At 44.3% G+C, this 21,494-nt stretch overlaps 1 long non-coding RNA gene across 1 annotated transcript; it reads left to right on the top strand.

Moving 5' to 3' along the window:
- Positions 1-385: 385 nt before the first annotated feature.
- On the top strand, positions 386-19,374 carry LOC143490752 (uncharacterized). The gene is made up of 4 exons (XR_013124965.1): positions 386-504; positions 13,226-13,423; positions 14,710-15,527; positions 18,964-19,374. It is a non-coding gene; the product is annotated as an uncharacterized LOC143490752 (long non-coding RNA).
- Positions 19,375-21,494: the final 2,120 nt, after the last annotated feature.

Below are 21,494 nucleotides of genomic sequence, written 5' to 3'. Positions count from 1 at the left end.
TTTATTCACCTCGACTGTTCATAGAATCACTAACACAAGCACTGGCTCTGCTGCTGCTGAGGCGTTGGCACTGACCCTGACCTTTTTACCCCTGAGTGTCAGCACCAACCAGGATCAGCAAGTCAGACTGATTGTTAAGTGAACTTTTGCAACAGTTTGATGTGAATCAGCTCTGTTCTCAGAACATGAAATAGATAAACGTTGCCTCCTTCCTATCAATATTAAGTGCAGACTGAGCTGTCTGGAGAAACAGGACTCTGGTCTGATAACCACCAACCCTTTGGACTAAGGACTTTTGGTTCTGTATTCCAAAAGAACCTGAATTGCTCAACTGTGTTCTGGTTAATGTATCACACACTCTGTGCCAACCCTTCTGAGTAAACGTATGGTTTGTATGCTAACAGTTTTTGCACCGTTCAAAAATAATGCTGAATCCTTAAAGAGTAGAAACGAAGGCGAATTCACATACTGTATACTCGACAAGACACAGTGCCGTTGTTAAAGGTAAAAATGTCCTTCTCTTTCAATCTGCTAGCACCATCAGCAAAAGCTGTTGTGTTTATCGATTCAAATTGCTGATGAATGCAATATTCCGCAAAAACAACACAGAAAAAAGCAGATCAACAGGGAAAATGTCCAAACTGAAGGATTAAATCCATCATGTTGCAATAACGGAAAATACATACACTATGTGACAAAGGGGTCATGAGCAGGACTTTGGTACGTGTGGGCACGCGCGCCAACTGCACGGATCTGAGGACACAGCTGAAGGTGATGCACAAGGTTATCGTTTTAAACCAACATAGCATGCGCAGAAATCAACATAACTAAGGCTAACTAACTTAGCAAGCAAGCGCGCTCTCTCTCTCCCTCCCTCCAAAGGACAAGCAAAGAAGCTTAGCTCAAATAACAAAGACCCAAACAAAGACACTAAGCTGCTTGTTCTTCGTCAAATGTCAACTTTCAAACTACTGAAGTACCTGCAGTTAGACGCCAAGTTGCTAGTTAGCAGAGTTAATTCGTAAATACACCTTAAAACGTGTGTACGCAGGGAACCATTTGCTTGTACTTGTGAGATCGGGCTCTGTTTCGATGTAGGTACCAGCTACAGCAACAAGAACGACGTGGTGTTCACACCAAGCCTCCAACTCAGTAGCTGCCCTACTAGGTAGCAAACTACACTGACGAAGTTGCACTGACAGCAACCGCAAATCGATGAACAGCAGAGTTTATACAACATTCTGAACTGCACCACTGCACCATACAGCTGACATAACTAAGTTGTTCATAAAAGAAAAAAGGGCTACGTGTTACCTTATTTCTGTTGAGTAATAACTGCCTGGGACCAGCTTTATGGAGCCCTCTCAAAACAGCCTGGGATGCCATGGATGCCGCCATATTGAACCGGAAATGAGTGCAGTACACGTGTCCGAAGCCAGACGTTTGTGCGCGAGCCGCGCGCCGAACTAAAGGAAACACCTTGGGACACTAGTAATTAGGGGTGGGAATCGTTTACTATCTCACGATTCGATTCGATTCCGATTTTGGGTACCACAATTCAATTCAAAAATTGATTTTCGATTCAAAAAACGATTTGATTTATAAAAATGTCTGCTTCAGTCTATAAAATCTGCATGATCTACTACAGTCTGCTTTGCAAGACAGAACGACAAATACAGAAAATTAAGTGTCTTTCACATTTAATTAACAAAAATTAAGTGCTTTGGTAAAATAAAATGGTTTTTGTTGTTACCAAAATTCTTGAGCTTCATTTTGCGAGCTGTCAGGGCTGGCTCGGATGCAGTTCCCCCAGCCGTCGCTAGGGGCACCAGAGTCAGTCCTAGACTAAACTGACGTAACCGTACGTTCTCAGCCAGTCTCTGCTTTCTCTGTGATTGCTTATCGTTTAATGGTGTCTCGCCACCTCTCTCTGTTATGCTTTCTCTTTACTTATTCGAGTATCTCATGCGTCGCTTTCTGACGGATCTCAAGTTTTCCCAATCCTGTATGTCTTCCTGTCCGTTTTGCCTTTATTTTTGGGAAGGGTTTTATTTTGCTGCAGCGTTTTTTGCCAGTTACTTCTGCTGGTGTCCTTTGTTTCGTTTTCACGTTGCATTTATCCGCGCTGTTTTTTAGTTACTGTTGTTATTTTGTTTCTTCCTCCCGTTTCACTACGGTTGAGTGTTATTTTTCACGCGTTGTATTTTCCGCATTGGTGTTTTGTTTTTATTTACTCCGTGCCCTCACGGTTTTGCTTTCTATCCTCTTGCGCGTTGAGTCTTCCGTGTTGTTTTGTTTGTTCGTTCTGGGTCGCTGTGTGCGTTTCCCTCTCGCTAATACATTTGACGAGTGTCAAATGTCTTGCTCTTGCGAGCCGGCACTTGGGTCCATCCTTCTCTATATTATTTCTCACCCTTCTCTATATTAACGCTCCCGTGCTCACCGCGTTACACAAGCCTTGCACACAAGCTAAATTGTGTCCAGTTCGGTCTTCCCCGGCATTCGGTAAAAACCAAAATGAACCCATATTTTTGCCTTAAATGAAGACCGGACAGGTTGAATATCTCTTTCCTCCATGTGTTTTGAACCTTTTCCGCGCATGAGTGTGTCCCAGAACATGCTGCGTAAAGTCTCGCGTAATTTTGTAATTACGTAAAGCCTGGTTTATACTCGACGCGGCGCGAGGGTCCGCGCGGCGAAAATGACGTAATCGCGGTGGCTCCGCCCGTGCGCGAGGGCCTCGCGCGCTGTCGCGGCGCGAGGTCGTGCACCTCTCGAATTTTGTAACTTCGCGCGCGCGCCGCGCTTCAGCGCGATGGACAAAGTCATGTTTGCCGGGTTCATACACCTAAACAAGGTGGAATTAAAGCACTTGTACGTCACTTTAAAGGTCCATTTCAATATTTCCCAGCACGTTAAACTTAATTAAGTTAAATATTTATACATATACTCGAAATGAATCGAAATAATTCGCATTTTAATCACATTATTTAATGGTTGTTTATTTTCAAAACGCCCAATCTTAACGTCTTCACGTTCTCTCATGTTTCGTCCTGGAATTACAAGAGGCTCGTATTTGTTAACGTAATTTCAACATTTTAATGTACTTTAGCCTAAATTCCAGCACTTTTCAAACCTGAAACACAAAGCAACATTAAAATGCGTCAGGTAAATGTTCATTCCCTTTTTTTGAGGGGTGTTTCTTTATACTATCACATATAGTTTCGGACAACATTGCAAAGTCATATTTATGTTTGATGCCTGGTGTATATATACGGTCTCTGGTCAGGTAAAATGTTCTTTCACCGGTTTTGCAGGGGTTTTTTATTCTCCACTGCCACCTATCGCCACCTATCGTTTCGGAGAACACTGCAGCGACGCTCGCGACGTTCGCGAAAGTATAAACGCCTACACCGCTCGCGCAGGGTCGCGCGAGGTGGGCGGAGCCGCGCGCTACAGTCACTCGCGAAAGTATAAACCAGGCTTAACGCGAGACTTCGCCACGACTTAGAATCGATTTTGGGACATTTAAAATCGATTCTGAATCATAGTAAATGAGAATCGATTTTTGATATATGAATCGATTTTTTGGCACACCTCTACTAGTAATCCCTTCTCCTCAACAGAGCAGTTTGTAATTATGAAAGTTGCTTATTTATCTATGCAAAATGACTGAAATTTTCTGAGTTTTCTCATCTAATTTCACTTTGTTTGTTTGGTTGTTTTTAGGGGAGGTACTTTTTTGTCCGTATTAAAAATGAAAACTGAATAATGTATCATACATTTACATACTTCAGTACTGCAAACATCTTTGACATTTACTGAATTTATTATTATTTTTAAGGTTCCTAAGCCTTGTCGGATTTTGTCTCCTTTGTCATGTTATGAGACTGCTGTCCTGCACCACAGTCCTGCACTTGTCTTACTCCACAGTCCTGTACAGCTGTCCTGTGGACACGCGTTTCCCCTCTGATACCTGTTTTATTACTGCACTCAGTGGAGACATCCCCTGCATATGTAGGAGGTAGTCATAATAATGGAAACCCCAGATGAAAGAGGTACAAGCAAATTGTGAGTGAGAGTGAATTCAATCTCCAGGTGTATCAGCTGGGAGGGCCAATACCATGTTTAAAAAAAATGGATAGTGGCTTAGAAATGACTACAGACCTCAATTTAAATGCACTGAATCAGGCTGGTACAAACAGCTTGGGCATTATTAGCTTCACAAAGCTGAAATTTCTGAAAGGGCCACCTTTCAGAAACAAATTGAATCTAAAAGCCATGGTAACAAACACACCATCACATGCCCTGGTGCAATAAGTACACATGTAGACCTCAGAGCAGTAAAAGAAAGCAATACTGTGTCTCTCAAGTCAAATCTCCCCCTCTCCCCGTACCACACTCTCTTTCTCCTCTCCTTCTCTCTGTTCTCCCCTGTCTGCTCTCCCTCGCCGTCTCTTCGCCTCTGTCTATTTTTCATAAAGCCCTTGATTGTCTTCGAAGAGCAGAAGGAACAAAGTGATCTGAGAAACCTGAAAAAGCTCCACTTAAAAGTGCTCAGTGTCAGCACAAGTGAGAACACTGAACCACTTTCCCCGAGCACGGGGTCTCTGTCTTCCTCCCTGTCTAATTCTCCCCGTATCTCCCAGCGCGCACCGCGGCTACATCTGCTACTATTTGATCCAGTCCCTCATGTTTATTCTGCTTGTCCTTTGGCCTTTGCTGATTTCACGCGCTCCTTCCAGTGACTCTTTAATAGGCTGAGATCCATATTCCTTTAAATGGAATAGATACATGTGAAATGGATTCTGCTTCTGGCGGGCTTGCTCCTTTTGTGTAGCTGGAGTTTGGCTGCGTGAAGGAGAGTGAGGGTGGTCAGGCATGCTCAGCGTGCTGCTGGGAAGGCTTTTCCCTTTCTGCTCTGCAGTGCCGGTGCTCCAGGACGTGACCACGGAGGTGCGTATGGGTGCAGTGAAGAGTTGCAAAGCCGATCTGGGTCTGGATCCGCCACGTCGGTTTAACTGCATTCATAGCAACACGAAAGGCTAGGACTGATTTAAGATCAGCAGACTTCATTAGAAAGCTGTTTATACATACTACCCTAAAACTGCATATACAAGTCTAAATCCCCTAAAATATGGTTCAGAAGATTTGGTTTATACCCTGACGTTTGGATTTTCACTTGACAGCAACTGGAGCCCTGTACTGTGTGACACTGCATAAATAAGACTGATGGGTAAATCAGGCCCGCACATCCATAAAGACGTTTTGTTGAAATGCAGCCATAATATATGGGATGTCATCAGCGATGATTCATGTGTTTGGGGATGATTCTGCAGTAGAAGTAGTAGCAGCACAGCAGGACGCTGTGGGACACTGTGGGGTGCTGCAGGCTCCCGGAGCTGGACTCACACGTCCACCATGTTGAGCAGAGGTCAGGGTCCAGACTGCAGCTTTGCAGAAGCAGAGCACTTCCTGGGTCACTCCTTAGGAGTCTACACGGCTGCTGGGCCTCGTTAGGAAAGTGATAGACAGGGCAAATACGTATCTCTACAGACAGCTCGCCCTGTCTGTGTGGTACGTATCTCTACAGACAGCTCGCCCTGTCTGTGTGGTACGTATCTCTACAGACCTCTCGCCCTGTCTGTGTGGTACATGTCTCTACACACAGCTCGCCCTGTCTGTGTGGTACGTATCTCTACACACAGCTTGCCCCTGTCTGTGTGGTACGTATCTCTACAGACCTCTCGCCCTGTCTGTGTGGTACATGTCTCTACACACAGCTTGCCCCTGTCTGTGTGGTACGTGTCTCTACAGACCTCTCGCCCTGTCTGTGTGGTACGTATCTCTACACACAGCTTGCCCCTGTCTGTGTGGTACGCATCTCTACAGACAGCTCGCCCTGTCTGTGTGGTACGTGGCTCTACAGACAACTCGTCCTGTCTGTGTGGTACGTATCTCTACAGACAACTCGTCCTGTCTGTGTGGTACGTATCTCTACACACAGCTCACCCTGTCTGTGTGGTACGTGTCTCTACAGACCTCTCGCCCTGTCTGTGTGGTACGTATCTCTACACACGGCTCGCCCTATCTGTGCAGTGTGTTTCTCTAAAGTTTACAACCTGCAGACATATCCTCTCAAAAACCTCTCTTTCTCTCTCTCTCTCTCTGTCTGTCTGTCTGCGATTCTGAATTCTTGTCTGTCCTCTTCACCATAACCCACAAACAGTTCTCCTGCAGCTCAGTGCAAATGGGTCTGTCTGATTCCCCCACACACACACACACACACACACACACACACACACACACACACACACACACACACACACACACACACACACACACACACACACACACACACACACACACACACACACACACACACCCCACCACCACCACCACCACTATTCCTGCTCTGGGAAGAGCAAGAGAAGTGTAGCTCCCTCCACTTCATCTCCAGGTGCTGCCGAAGTCGATTTTTCATTTTCATGGCTAATTCCATTGCAGCCACGTGGGGCCAAATGAATATTTGTCGAGGTGTAGCAGGCCCTTTATCCGCCGCTATTCTCCTCATGCAGACGACGAGTTCAGTTTCATTACGTGTTTGTCTGGGGCTTTAGACAAGCCGTCCATGCTGGATGCAAAGCGATCAGGAGGCTCAAACCATAACGAAGTCGACGGCTGCGCGAGCGAGCCCAGGGACGGCTGGATCGTGGCAGCGTTCATGTTGCAGGGGAAAATAAATCTAAATTAAAATGGAGGAATGCTAACGTTAAGCCTGACTTAGACGGGAAGTACTAACGCTGGCTCAGAGCTGCGGATTGTGAAGGGTTAGGAGAGCTTCTCAAAGAGATTTCTTTTATGTTTGTGTGTGTGTGTGTGTGTGTGTATGAGTGTGTGTGTGTATGAGAGAGAGTATGAGAGTGTGTGTGTGTATGAGAGATGTCTCAGGGAATTTAATGAATGCTACGCAAAAATAAAGAAACAAAGGGATAAATGAAACAAATCGCCAGCTAATACCAAATTCTTCAGTATTGTCACGGGACCCTCAATCAAATTTCCATCACAACTGCTTTTTCTTTTTTGTCCGTAACACTGATTTCAAACACAATCTTCTCACACACAAACTAGAGGAGAGAGTCCTGTGGTGCTACATACGAAGCCCCATGGTGTCACAGTGGTAGAGTGGAAACCAACCACCACACGACACGATGTGGGATTTGTGTCCACACATCACATTACCTGATCTTCAAGAAAATGCCAGCCATACATGCATTGGCGTTGGGCACCAGTTAGCATTGGGCTCCAGTTAGCATTGGGCACCAGTTAGCGTTGATTTCACCTAACCATTTTCATCTGGCTACAATTAGCTTTCCTGCAGTATTAGCACATATAGCATGCATTGGATTTAGTCCCAGAAATCCATTGTTTTGTACTAAGATTTATGGTTATAGTTCATTATAGCAGCTCCATCTATGGTATCATAGCTACACTAAGCCCCTCTCACAAATAGGCCTAGCACCTCTTACATCACATTATTACATTACATCACGTGGCCACAGGCGGAGCTGATGCTCACCCACAGAGTGGGTCAGTACGTCAGTCATGAAGATTTTCCTCTTTTGTTCAAGCACACAGTCTAACCAGAAGCTTGCTGGCCAAAATCACACATTCACAGGCAAAAATATTTGCCTAAACAGCCCTCTATGTAGGTGTTGTATGTGTCGTTTGTGTTGTATGCATATGTGAATGTTTTTGCTTTGCTATTGATTGATATTTGATGAAACACCAAACCATGCCAATGGCCAGTAAGCAACTCACAGCATGGATTGTATTAATGTGTTACTGTGTTGGTTCTACTAGTAATAAACAAGCTCTGTAGTAGTTTTTTAATGATTATTTTACAGTACTATAAGCCTGCTTACTATAAGGCCTTTTGTGATTACTGAAACACACAGTCTTGCACACCTTTCTTACTCCTGTAACGTAATAAGGAAACGGAGAGGGATCCTTGTGCGGAAGCACAATGCTTTTATTTTGAAAGACTGATACAACGGTGATGCACAAGTTGGTGATGGACAGTGTTGGGAACGTTACTTAAAAAAAGTAATTAGTTATAGTTACTCACTACTTGTTCAAAAAAGTAACTGAGTTAGTAACTGAATTACTCTATAATAAAAGTAACTCGTTACCTGGGAAAGTAACTATTTGCGTTACAGTTAAAAAAAAGGTTATATGCCAATGAATAAGGATGTTTTTGAAAAAGCAGTTTTTACAGTCAGTTGAAATGAGTAGATCAGAAAGGTGTTTAACTTTTGATATTTATTGCACATCCACAGACCAGTGCAGGATAAAATCCTTTAAAATCCCAAATCTTTGTAAAAAAAAAATAAAGAAGCAAAAGTAAACAGTTACACTATATAAAGTGCATTTACATCTATCAAATTAAATTAAATTCTCTCAACCTGAGACAACTGGTTTGTTCACAACAGAAGTAAACAACAATAAAACCTCTATTCTTAATTAAATAAATCAAATACCCAGTCTGGTAGACATTCAGGAACTTCAAGTATTTTCTTAAATAATGTTTATATCACCTTGAAAATGCAAAATTTTCTTTGGCTTGCACCTGACGCCATTTCGGCCTCTTCTCCGTTTGTGTCGTGTCACTGGCGTGCTTCGGCGCGCGTATAAAAACACTGGCTCTGATTGGCTGTCATAACGCTGCCTTAGCCAATCGCTTACTGACTTGTTAAGTTAAACAGGTGTTACACAAGAACTGTGACCTATCGAGATCTGTTACTCCTCACTAGCCTGGGCAGCGATCCGCTGGCATTACTGTTAGTATATCAATATATAGTAACGCACCGCTTTTAATGACCAGTAACGTAAACGGCGTTGTAACGACAGGAAAAGTAACTAATTATATTATCCCGTTACTGACAAAATGACACCGTTACCTAACGCCGTTATATTTAACGGCGTTATTCGCAACACTGGTGATGGAGGAACGGGGGTTAGCTCGTGCAGCTACATAGGAGTAGTCAATCCAGTCCGAGGTCGTAACGAGTCCGGGAGAGGGCTAGGCAGGAGACGTGGTCTAGGGAACAAGCAGAGGTCGGTACACAGGAGAATCAACAGGCAGAGATAACACTTGGTACGCAACATAGTTGGCAATCCTTCGCAACTAGGAAGTGAAGCGCAGGTGTATAAGAATAGCTGGGAAATGAGCGTGGTAAGGAGGAACAGGTGAGAGTGGTTAGGCTATCAGGTGTTATTCCTGACAACTCCCCTTTTAACACTGGAACCCCACATTTGTGCATCCAGGTAGCTACTGAGAACCAGTTAACATCTACATTCATGTGCTTTCACATAGGTTCTGAGGGTATTGACATTCATGAGAGCCCCTTCTGCCAGCTGTCATGGGGGGTGTTCATTATGCACTACACACTTCTCCAGTACAGTTTGTTCTTTCTCCATGAGACTTGTGTTAATTGTCCTGTAAAAGTATGAGAAAGTGAATGAAAGCGGCAGGTAATGTCAGCATATGTGCAGGAGAGGAGTGCTGTCGTACTATGAAGGTGACAGTGAAGATTAAGTGGACCCTAGCTTCATTAAATGTGCTTCAGCAGTCATCCAGGGTTTGATTTATTTATTTGTGTGTTCCTGTGTGTGTGTTTTGCTTATGTAGTCTTTTCTGATTGCTTAGACATTGTTATTGCACACGGGAAAGTAGTTCTCAGGGGCTGAAGCCCAAGTTAAAAATGGCAAAAATGAAAACAGATTTCAGTGAAGCTGACTGTCTCTCATTATGAACTCCGTCACCACTTTTTGAAAGACACTTCACACACTGCTCCATCCGTGAGCACAACTGCTGAAATGAATGCTCATACTTTTTTTTATTTTAGCATGATTAAAACAGAGCGTGCATTAATTATGCATATTATGCAGAGAATGCATAAACATGCATATCAGTGGTGGCACTCTAACTAGACAAACATTAATGAGTTTTCCTCTGTATTTATGTCACAGTGCTAAGGAAGAGGAACACAGAAGTCAAAATGTCATTAGCCATATAGAAAACAACGCATGCTGCTTTTAGGCCAGTGCATGTACACGGTTTTTTAGGAAAAGTTCTATCCACGGAGATGTCATTTGTACCTACACAATAGACTAGTGAGCATTTGTCCAACGGACATGCAGGCATTACTCTTGGCCGTGAAGAGAAAGGTGGAAGAGAAGGAAGGGGTAGAAAAGAGTTTTCTCTCTCTCCCTCATTATTTCTTACTTTCTGTCTCTCTCTCTCCATCTCTCTTTCTTTCTGTACCCCTCTTTGTATCTGTGTTCTCTCCCCCACGTACTCTCCACCCACCCCTGTCTACTTGGCTGTAGAAGGCCTTATACAACAATGACATTTAACCTGTCCTAGTAAAACATGTTGCCTAGTGACGATAGAACATGAGGGGCAGGTCAAAGTGTACGTCTCACTTTATGTCATTTTACCATTTGTCCTGTAACTGGAGCATTCTGAAATGAAGCCAGGTCCAGTTCCTGGATATTCCCTATAGGATATTCCCTATTCCCTATAGGATATTCCCTATTCCCTATGGGATATTCCCCACTCCCTATGGGATATTCCCCACTCCCTATAGGATATTCCCTATTCCCTATGGGATATTCCATATTCCTACACCAATCTCTTGGAATGTTTTGTCCTTCTTGCCGTTGTAATGAACAACATGTACATGGTGAAGATGTGACTCCCAGTTAAGCAGTAAGCAGGTCAATGTGAAAAACACAGTTAGTTGTAAAAATTCACATAATAAAGCAGGTCTGGAATTTTAATGAGAATATTTCATGTTGAGGAAGAATGTTCATGATTGTGAAGTTGCTGTTTCATTTTGTTTATAATGCATGAGGAAATGTAAAATGTGTGTAGAGATTCTAAAGTGAGTCTTCTCCAAAATGTCCTACGATTTCTGATATGTGAGAAAACAACTGAGAGAAGGCATAACAGCTTCGAGTGCTTCAAGGACGCTAGTGCAGAGATGACAAGACCTCCGGTCCAGGGCAAAAAAAAAAAAGTCAAAGAAATGCAAGTGTCCGGGGCAACGGGAACAAAACCAGTGGTGAAGCATATGACAGGTGTATGAACTGAACCATGCAGGAGGACTGGAATGAAGGGAGACAGAAGGAAAGAGAGAGGGGGGGGGACAGATAGGGAGAGAGACGGAAAGATAGGGAGAGATAGAGGAAGAGAGAGGGAGGGGGAGGGAGCAAGAAACTGAGAGGGAGAGAAAGGGAGAGATAGAGGGGGAAAAGAGAGGTAGAGGGTAAAGAAAAGGAAGAAAGAAAAGAAAAAGAAAGTGGCAGATTTAGACTCCATGTTGGAAGACAGTGGTGAATCATTTGGCCTAAAGGGATTCGTGAACAGTAGGAGAGGAGCCACAGTGTCCTTGACAGTTGGAGAGTGATTCAGGAGCTGCTGGCAAAGCCCTAATCTTCCAAAAAGCACTTCATCTTTTTTTTCTCTTTAAACAAACGCTAAGGGTGTCATTCACCTTACCTGAATGGAGTCAGCCAGCCTGAAGAATACAATGAGACAATGGCCCGAGAGAGCACGCAATGTGCCGCGGTGAAGCCTGGGTAAGAGATCGCTTAGAGCTGTGGTCGTCTACACCTGCATCCTCCATCTAATTGTGCACTTGACACCTGAACGACTGGTTAACCCTAGCGATACAGGAACTCACTGGAATGCATGAAAGAGCTACTCTGGAGTGTTTGGACACTTCAGACATACACATGTACACTGCAGCACCTAATTAGTTCACTCAGATGGTGTAAGGGAAAAAGACTGCTTGGAATTAAATGTTTTTTTAATTAGCACCCTTGTAAATAAGCAGCACGTGGACGAGATTTTAACTTAGGCGAGGGAAGGGTGAGGGTTCAAGTCAAGGCGACCATTTTCCATTAATCACGAGGGTGATTAAATCCAAACGTAGCGTGTCAAAACAAGTCATTATGCCCGCACTGAACGCAGGGCCCTCTTCGGGGCCACAAGGCACCATGCTGAGTGCAAACCCCGTTAGGCTGAGAGGAAGAGGCGGTGAGCGGCCCATTAACCTTGTTTTTAGTGGCCTGCGTGGAACACCTCCTCTGCTATCTTAAGTCCCCATCGCTTACGGGGCCCACAGGGGACCCGCAGCTAATTAACCTTGTGGAGGCAGCCTGGGCTGCAAAGGACCGGGGGAGAATGCTAAGCACCCTCTCCAACGGCCATTAGATATAAGATTAACACGTCCAACTTTAAGCAGCCTTTCTGACACAAAACCAATATTTGTCTGTGTAGGCAATAGGAGGACTTTGTCCTTCATGAATTCTAAGTGGCGTTTTGGAAGTGAGGTTTTTGGAAGGTGAAGAGAGAACTCCTGTGACGCAGAGCAATTCACTGTAGATTCCGTGTGACTGCCAGGACAATGCACGATGCTGTTGAGGGAGTCCAGCGAATGATCAATCGCACTGCTTTGAGGGCGGGACTTTTATGCAGTTTGAGGGCGGGGTTTTTATATACTTTGGGGACAAAGTTTTTATGTGCTTTAAGGATGGGGATTTTACGCAGTTTGAGGGTGGGGCTTTTATGCAATTTGAGGGTGGAGTTTTTGCGTGATTGGAGGGCGGGGGTTTTGTGTGGTTTGAGGGTGGGGTTTTTATGCGATTTCAGAGTGGGGCTTTTGCATGATTTGAGGGCGGGGTTTTGATGCAGTAATATCTTTAAGGCTGCATTTCTCCACAGGGCAAGAGATTCCAGTGTAGTCATGAGGAAACTGGCACTTGTCTTTTCAGAAAATATATTTTAAGCATTTTGAAAAGATTAAGTTCCAAAGCCCCCAAACTGACTTTCTCTAATCATTTTACAGGGAACAGGTCAGGGCAGTGCTGATCAAGCCTAGATAGTCTAGATAGTTGATATTACTGTAACTTGAATACTGTCACATCTTTTCACTATCAGATTTTACTGTGAAAGTCACACAAGGCTCTGTAAGAGAGCATTATGACTCTCCACATCCTGTCTTCACAGCTGATGGGTTCTGATGAACACGCCCTCTCTGCAACTCTGTCAGCTTCCTCTCATATCCACATCGGCTTGAAAGCAGCTCACTGAAACCTTACCGAACTGCTTTAAACATTTTAAGAAAACCTTTCTTTCCCCTTTTGTATATCTTAGGAAATATATCACACAGCATGGAGGGCAGAGCGCTTGGTGAAGTCCCAACCTCGCAACCAGCCAGCATGTGGGTAGCTGTTCCGGGAATCACTACCTCACAGGGGCGGTGACAGGTTGTGCTTTGATGTTTCCCAGGCTGAGCGGAGGACCGTCCTTAAAGGGAGGCCTGGGTGACATCTCACGAAGCGTCGGAGGCAGGTGACAGCATGGAATATGCTTGGAGACCTTCTGGGGCTCATGTATAATGCCCTTTATGTTTGGATCACTATTTGGCCAGACCCAAACTACACTGTAGAGGGGGTGGGGTGAGATGATGCAGGGTGGGGTGGGGGGTTAAGAGAGGTGAGAACCACAGCATCAAAGTTATGGAGGAAACAGGGTGGGAGAAGAAGGCCATGTGGTAGCTCAGTGGTTAAGGTACTGCATGTGTAGTGAGAAAGTTGCTAATTCAAGCTCTACTGCCACGGGCCCTTAATCCTCATGTAGCTCCTGTTTTGCTCAGCCACAATCGTAAGATGCTTTGGACAGAAATGTTAGCTAAACACTGTAAATGTAGATGGGTGTAGTCGGTCCTGGTGTAGCGCCCGAGAGTGTTTACAGGTTCCTCTACACCTTCTCCACCCATTATTAGTGAGCATGAAGCTTTGATTCCATTTGCTTCCATCACTGTTTACTTCCACTGTTTACTTCCGTGTTTGAAGCTCCTCAGGAGTGTGATCAGTTGTTCTGCGTTTAACCCGTGGACCCATGGTGTTTTCTGATAAGACACATTCATCACCTATTGACTAATCAGATATGACTGATGTAAGAGGCAGACGACTAGGGCAAACCATGTGAAGGTAAACATCATTAAAGCAAATTGAGATGGATATGTGGCTTTAATGAATGATGCCCTGCATGTGGGGTTTAAGGCCCTATCCACACAGCTCTGTCTCTCTCTCTCTCTCTCTTTCTCTGATATATTACTGTGCTGCTGGCTGTCAGGGCAGCTGATAAAACTCTCGAGTTCTGACACTATCTCCAACAGACCTTTTTTCACACAGCTTTGCTAAACCCTCTTTCCAAACCATGAGAGGAACCATGTCAGGAACGTTCCGGATATCAACCACGCTGATGACACCTGCCTTGTTTTTGAAAACACCGAAGCCCCTTGTGGCCACCTGACCATGACAAACAATTCACAACAAAGGACGCTTATCTGCCATGATTTCCAGGCCCATTAGTTAGCAGAATGGGATAGATGAGGCTGCATGAAAACAACTACAAAGTGCATGCGCACCTCCATCCTCATACACCACCTCAATTCCAGCACCCATTAGTGTAACTTGGCTTTGCCAATGCATGCATAAAACATCGCTAAATATCTTCCAACTGTTTTTTTTTCTTTCTTTTTTTTTGCCCAATGCTATATGGCTCATTAGCTCATGTTCCTGCATTTACAACCAGATGAATAATGAATCGTTTTTTTTTTTCTTTCATCGCAGCTGGAGTTCTTGTGCCCGATGTGCAAATTGCTCTAGAACACTCGGTGGGGAGGCCGATGCAGGAGCAGACGCACATCTGGGGTGACGAGAAGCCATGGAGACCAACACCCGTCGGATGCCGCCTGGCTCTGTTGTCCTGACATGCGTCAGCAAACGAGCGCTCGCCAGCAGCGGGCCAAACGGTGGGTGTGCTAGAGGTCACACGCTGTCACGGTATAAGACTCTGTTACCTGGCCATGTTTTCCTACCTTACTTGGTTGTTTTGAAGAGTATTTCACGCTGACCATTACGGGCTGTGTGTCTGGAGAGACACGGGTTCGTCCATGGTTTACGGATCACTCCACAGCGCTGACCCCTAGTCAAAGGTTCAAAGGTGAGATATTGTACACACGAGAAGGCCGCCAGTTTGCTTGCTGACAACCTGTAATTATTAACAGCAATCAGGACGCTTTGTTGAATTGCTGTTTGAAACTGACCTTTGATTTTATGGGAAGCATGTTGTTGAGTAAAAGAGAGGGTATGTGCAGCCAAACAAACTAAAACATGTTGGACACTGGAACATGTTACTGGTCTCTCACTGGTCTGTCACTGGTCTGTCACTGGTCTGTCACTGGTCTGTCACTGGTGTGTCACACACTGGTCTGCAGCCCACTCAAGGACTGTGTCATGTCTCATTCCTTCTTATTCACCATATCTCCGCCCCTCGCAGGACGTGTGGGAGTTCTTCTCCTTGTGGGAAGTCTGGGAGAGTTGTTCATGTGGTCACGTGTCCCTCCGGGCAGCAGTGGCAACAGCTGAAGAATGCTACAGTGGACCAGGTATGAAAGTCAGTTGTTTCTCTGATGGATATGTAGAGGACACAAGATGTGGTGATCACAACATGAAGTCTGCAAGCCAGCAGAAAAGAAAAGAAAAGTCTATACATTGGTTACATTATGAACCAAAGAATACTGATGCAATTACAGCACAAAACAAAATATGGAAAAGATGGACTGGATCTCCTGGAATGGCACTTGGACTCAGTAAATCACAAGGCCTTCTTGTTGCTGAAAAACTAGTGCTGAAGGTTTGATTGACATGTTTGCTTTTTTGTAGTAGTTTTATAGCATTCTGAGCATAAACAAACTTTTGTGTCAAGCTTGGTCTTTGTGCAAAGAGCTGTGTGAAGAGTTCTGAAAGAGTGAACTCGGTCCTGAAAAATGCTTGTTAGCGATCGTACAAAACTGTGACTAAATGTTAATGTGTTATGCGCTCTCTAACTGAACAGGAGATCTCTGACAGAAGTAGCATATTGGCATGTGGGAATTTCTATAATTGGTCTGGGATAACTGTCTATTGCACAGAAGGAGAAGCTTCCTGTTTGTAGCTTATGTTGAGCCACATGGTGTTGTGTAACCACTCCAATAAGGCCGAAATAATTAGAACACAGCCAATATCAATCTAACACATTTATGAGTCAGATTAATTCATTCATTAAGACAAGTATTACACCTTTGCTGCCCTTTGCTGTGTGTGTGTGTGTGTGTGTGTGTGTGTGTGTCTGTAAGTAAGTGCATGCATGTGTTTGTACATATGTCTGTGAAAGCTAAGACAGTAAATCACAATAATATATGATTAAAGGGAAAACAGACTCACAAATCTCACAGCAGCCCTTTTAAACTCTTCAGCACACTCCACAATACTGACCAGGATGAAACACTCAAAGACATCCGTGAACAATGAAGTCATTGTTGATGAGGAGAAATAATTCAAGGATTTGCAGGAGCAATGGAGGACTGGATAGACAGACAGAGAGATGGATGGATGGATGGATGGATGGAACATATAGAAGGAAGAAGTTGTCAGATCAACTAAAAGATCTAGCCGAGAGAGTTAGAATGCTTATAACATATAATGCATATACTATATGTATATATAGTAGTATAGTTCTGGATTATTTTTGTTGCATGTACAGATTTGAGGTCAGGTGTGAGGTCAGGTATGAGGTCAGGTATGAGGTCAGGTGTGAGGTCAGATATGAGGTCAGGTATGAGGTCAGGTGTGAGGTCAGGTATGCGGTCAGGTGTGAGGTCAGGTGTGTGGTCAGGTGTGAGGTCAGGTATGAGGTCAGGTGTGAGGTTAGGTGTGATGTCAGGTGTGAGGTCAGGTGTGAGGTCAGGTATGAGGTCAGGTATGTGGTCAGGTGTGAGGTCAGGTGTGAGGTCAGGTATGTGGTCAGGTGTGAGGTCAGGTGTGAGGTCAGGTGTGAGGTCAGGTATGCGGTCAGGTGTGAGGTCAGGTGTGAGGTCAGGTGTGTGGTCAGGTGTGAGGTCAGGTATGAGGTCAGGTGTGAGGTTAGGTGTGATGTCAGGTGTGAGGTCAGGTATGAGGTCAGGTATGTGGTCAGGTGTGAGGTCAGGTGTGATGTCAGGTGTGAGGTCAGATATGAGGTCAGGTGTGAGGTCAGGTATGAGGTCAGGTATGTGGTCAGGTGTGAGGTCAGGTATGAGGTCAGATATGAGGTCAGGTGTGAGGTCAGGTATGTGTAGGTTGTATAAATGTGAAATGTATGTATAATAACATAAGCAAATAATTCAAATGATCCTGGATTGCCTTAGGACAGTGGTTCCCAAACTTTTTCTGCCGTGCCCCCCTTTAGTAGATGAGAATATTTTTGCGGCCCCCCCTACACCCCCCCATATTGACTAGGAATGTGTTTAAAACTTACAAAAACAATAGGTTCACAACTTTGGTCAAACATGAAAAAAATAAACAGCAAGAAACCTTTTAAATGGTTCAATAATTCTACATATAATTTAAAATAAATAAGGAGATGAAATAAGAGAAACAGCAATACATATGCGGCTAGTTTGCAAGCGCAGACATCACGCAGAGCACAAAGCATGTATGGCCAGAAATATGTGTACTGTCTCTTTAAGGGAGCGAGTAGAGCGCGCGTATGGAATATTGTTTTTTTTAGCTTTCTGCCGTAGACAGACTCAGACCACTGCTCTTTAATTTATTTCTGTAAGTAACGCATTAAATGAGCTTTGGACAACTCACCAGTTCATGTATGAACAGTGAAGTATTGCTGGAGCCCAGGTTTATTTTGGTCAACCAGCAAATAAACGGACTAAGTGGAGTATTACCACCAGAGCGAGTATTAAGGTTGAACTAACTCCGAAAAGCAAGCAATACAAGCATAGAATTAGACTGAATAGATCTGTTTTTATGGATCGGTCACATTGTCCCCGATACCCGATCTAGAATTTTTTCAGATATTAATATCGGAATCGGTGCATCCCTACACATGTGCACGTTTTACTTTCAAGCTCCGCGCCCCCCCTGCAATAGCTCCGCGCCCCACCTAGGGGGCGCGCCCCCCACTTTGGGAACCACTGCCTTAGGAGACTGTGGCTGCTAGACAATAATGTGTGTGCCATCAAATCACTGATTCATATAAATGGATATGACTGTGCTAATGCTAGTGTAACCTCCACAGCCTTCAGCTGTGACAACAGGACGTTTTCCTACCGAGTGCATAGTTGAGTCTTGATGTGCTCTTTCACCATTTTATCAGATAGGCAGTTCCAATTAACCTCTCCTCCTCCCACTGCTAAAGCGCTGTTCAAAACAGATAGCTGTTCCATGGCATCTACACCTCCCCCCACCCACCCACCGCCCATCCGTTTTACCCTAGCTCTGATTACCTTTCCAAATTGGATTCCAGTGTGCCTCCATCATCCTGATGCTGTGGTCTATTTGTTTGCATGTATGAGTGTGTGCTTGCATGCCAAGTCTTGCATTATCCCAGCATGCAGACGCCAGCCTCTCTTGTCAGTGTATTTTACTAAATGCATGTTTTTACCGGTACAACCATAGTGAGAATGTCTTTTTCATAGGTTTCTTTCTGAATAGTTTGTATGTTTAAAAAGCCTTGGAGGCTCTCAGTGTAATAGAGTACAGTACAAAAGCCATGTGTGGCATCAAAAACAATAATAAATAAACAACATAAGAAGGTTACTCCTTCAGACCTTCCATGCTCATAAATAAACCAGACAATCTGTATATACATCTCTCTATAAGCTTTAATTGGCCAATGGATGAGCGGCATTTACAGTAGAACATTCTGAAAGAACTTTCAGGATTCTAGAATTCTTTTGATGGTCCTCGGTGCATAAACGGTTAATATTACTTGCTTTGGATGTATTCATTGGTTTTCTTTGTCCTTTGTCCGTGCTTTTCTGACACACTGTGCTTGTGCTCCATGTCTAGGTAAAGCAGGACATTTATTGGGAAAGCAAAGCTGCACTGTTGAGCACTGGTCCGCCCTCTCGTGGGCGTGTCTTGTCTCATGATGACATCACATTCCTTGTTCAACACTCAGGAGTGTAGTCTGCCAACAACATGAGCAGAAGTCAGCTGTACAAATCTCCAAATCTCCACAAAGTACACACGGAAATATTTGGCGGAGTCGCTTGCATGTAACAACTCATCAGGCTCGCAAGTAGCAGGAACAATATCTCCCGTGCTGAAATTCTGATATGTCCGGGAACCTGCAGGAGGCTGGCTAAGGTGCCGAGAGGCGGAGGCAGGTGTCTTCACAGAGACATCCACAGTGCAAACGCCGGGAGACAGCGGACGCTATGAATGAGCCCGTTGTTCTCCCCACGAAAGAGGGGCAGGTTTTTCAGATATCACAGCGAAAAAGAAATAAATAAATAAAAAAGCTCCGTGTGCATATGTGTTTGTGTGTGTGGGGGTGTGTTTGTTGTCTTTGACCGATGCACTCCAAGCATATGTCTGCTGTGACCTACCAACCCTGGAATCGAACAGAGAGATGTCACAACCTAAGGGAGAAAGGAAAGAAAAGGGAACGGACAAGAGAGAGAGAGAGAGAGAGAGGGGGGGGTGCAGTGAGATGCACTGAGGAAAGAAGAACAGAGAGAAAAACAGGTTGAGGGAGAAACAGAAAAAAGAAAAGCGGAAAAAACAAACAACACAAGAATGAAAACACCAGCTGTCATGGGGGTGTTGTGTAGCCCACTGAAGTGGTGTGTGTGGCTCAGTATTAATAATCCGCAGTGATGCAAAGCTACAGCAAGGAAGAACACACACTTACATCAGTGAGTGGGCAACTGAGCGTGCTCAGTTTGACCTGAATGCCTATTGCTAGTGATGCCGACATGACACATCAAAAAGACTGCTTTCCTTACACACCCCTGACTCTCATCACCCTGATTATGCTGAAGGTTATCCAAAATATGCTAGAAAAATGACTATGACTTTGGATAACAGTTTGTAGTTTTAGTTACATTTCTTTATGTATGTATTTATTTAGAAAAAGGGGTCACTCTTACGTGACAATAGTATTCTGCTCATGCTGAAACTGTGCTGGTTTCATGATGGCATTTTCACATTTTTAAGGAACGCGAACATTCCTGCAGTAGCAGGGTTATATATGGGGTTTTTCTGCTAGTTATGCACAACACAGCCTTCGCCCCGTTTTAATGTCTGCTCATATCTGTCTGCAAGTTTTCAGAATGAGTAATTATTCCTCTCTTAAAATTACCCATCTCTCCCCGTAGACGTTACTGAATTAAAATGGAATCATTATGCCATTAATAATGATAACGACGGCTCCAACAGGTGCAGGACTCCTGCTGCAGGCCTGGTCTGTCCCGCATAAGTCATGCTGCCTCTCTGCCGTTACACCATAACTTCACTCCCAGTGTGTGTGGACATCGCTGGTTACGCAAAAAGAATATCTTGTTTCTGACTACGGCCCACATAACAAAAGAGGGCACAACCTCCCGCCCCTATGCCACTCCACTGATCATTTAATTGGCTGGGAGAATGTGATTGACTTGGCCTTGAGACGCACCCCTCGAGTGTTCCTCTGATTCCCTTGATGCGTGGCTCTGTGTCTGTACTGGAGATGCGGTGCGTGGAACTAGAGCCACATTGTTGTTTTGTTTCACGTTTGTTTGTTTCTTTTTCAGTATGCCACAGGGTTTATTTACTGTTTATTTAGTAAGAGTTTATTTAAGTGTTCTGTTTGACTAAAACAGCAGAGATGATATGAAGCAGATCTCTTGAGTTTTATGACAGCTGTTCTAGTGTCTCAGTCCCACTGAGACAGAGTCTCCATCAGGCTATGGAGCCATTGCCAACTGGCCTTTCTCATATCTCTCTCTCTCTCTCTCTCTCTCTCTCTCTCTCTCTCTCTCTCTCTCTCTCTCTCTCTATCTATCTTTCTCTCTCTCTCTCTCTCTCTCTCTCTCTCTATCTATCTATCTTTCTCTCTCTCTCTCTCATATTCTTTGAATGTTACAGTTCTAACCCTACACACTAGATGGACATGAATCAAAGCATGTCAAAAATTCAAAGGCAAAGAACAGTGAAGTGTGCGAACCCAGAGCGGGTCAAGGTAACTATAATTAGCACTCTTCCTTTGAATATACATCTAGTGTAACGTCCGGGCGTAGGAGGCAGGCACCAAGACGTTTACGGTGAACATATAACATTTATTAAGTGTAAGCTCCGTGCATAGCAAGAGTAGCATACACACACTCATACAGACACGTAGCTTTAGACAAAGACGAGCACACGACATTGCGCGAACGCACATTAAATGGGTGAATTACACAGACCCACGTGACCTCGAGACAAGGCACAGGTGAAACTAACGAACACGCTCACAGACAACCCACACCCACGGAAGTACAAACATGGACAAAACGACACGCAGACAACGTAACGGCACGCCCACAGGGAAGGGTCCGGAGCTGTTCCGTAACATCTAG

Source organism: Brachyhypopomus gauderio, unplaced genomic scaffold (assembly GCF_052324685.1).
Source record: "Brachyhypopomus gauderio isolate BG-103 unplaced genomic scaffold, BGAUD_0.2 sc66, whole genome shotgun sequence".
In the NCBI taxonomy this organism is placed as follows: Eukaryota; Metazoa; Chordata; class Actinopteri; order Gymnotiformes; family Hypopomidae; genus Brachyhypopomus; species Brachyhypopomus gauderio.
This window is presented reverse-complemented; position numbering and strand designations above follow the sequence as displayed.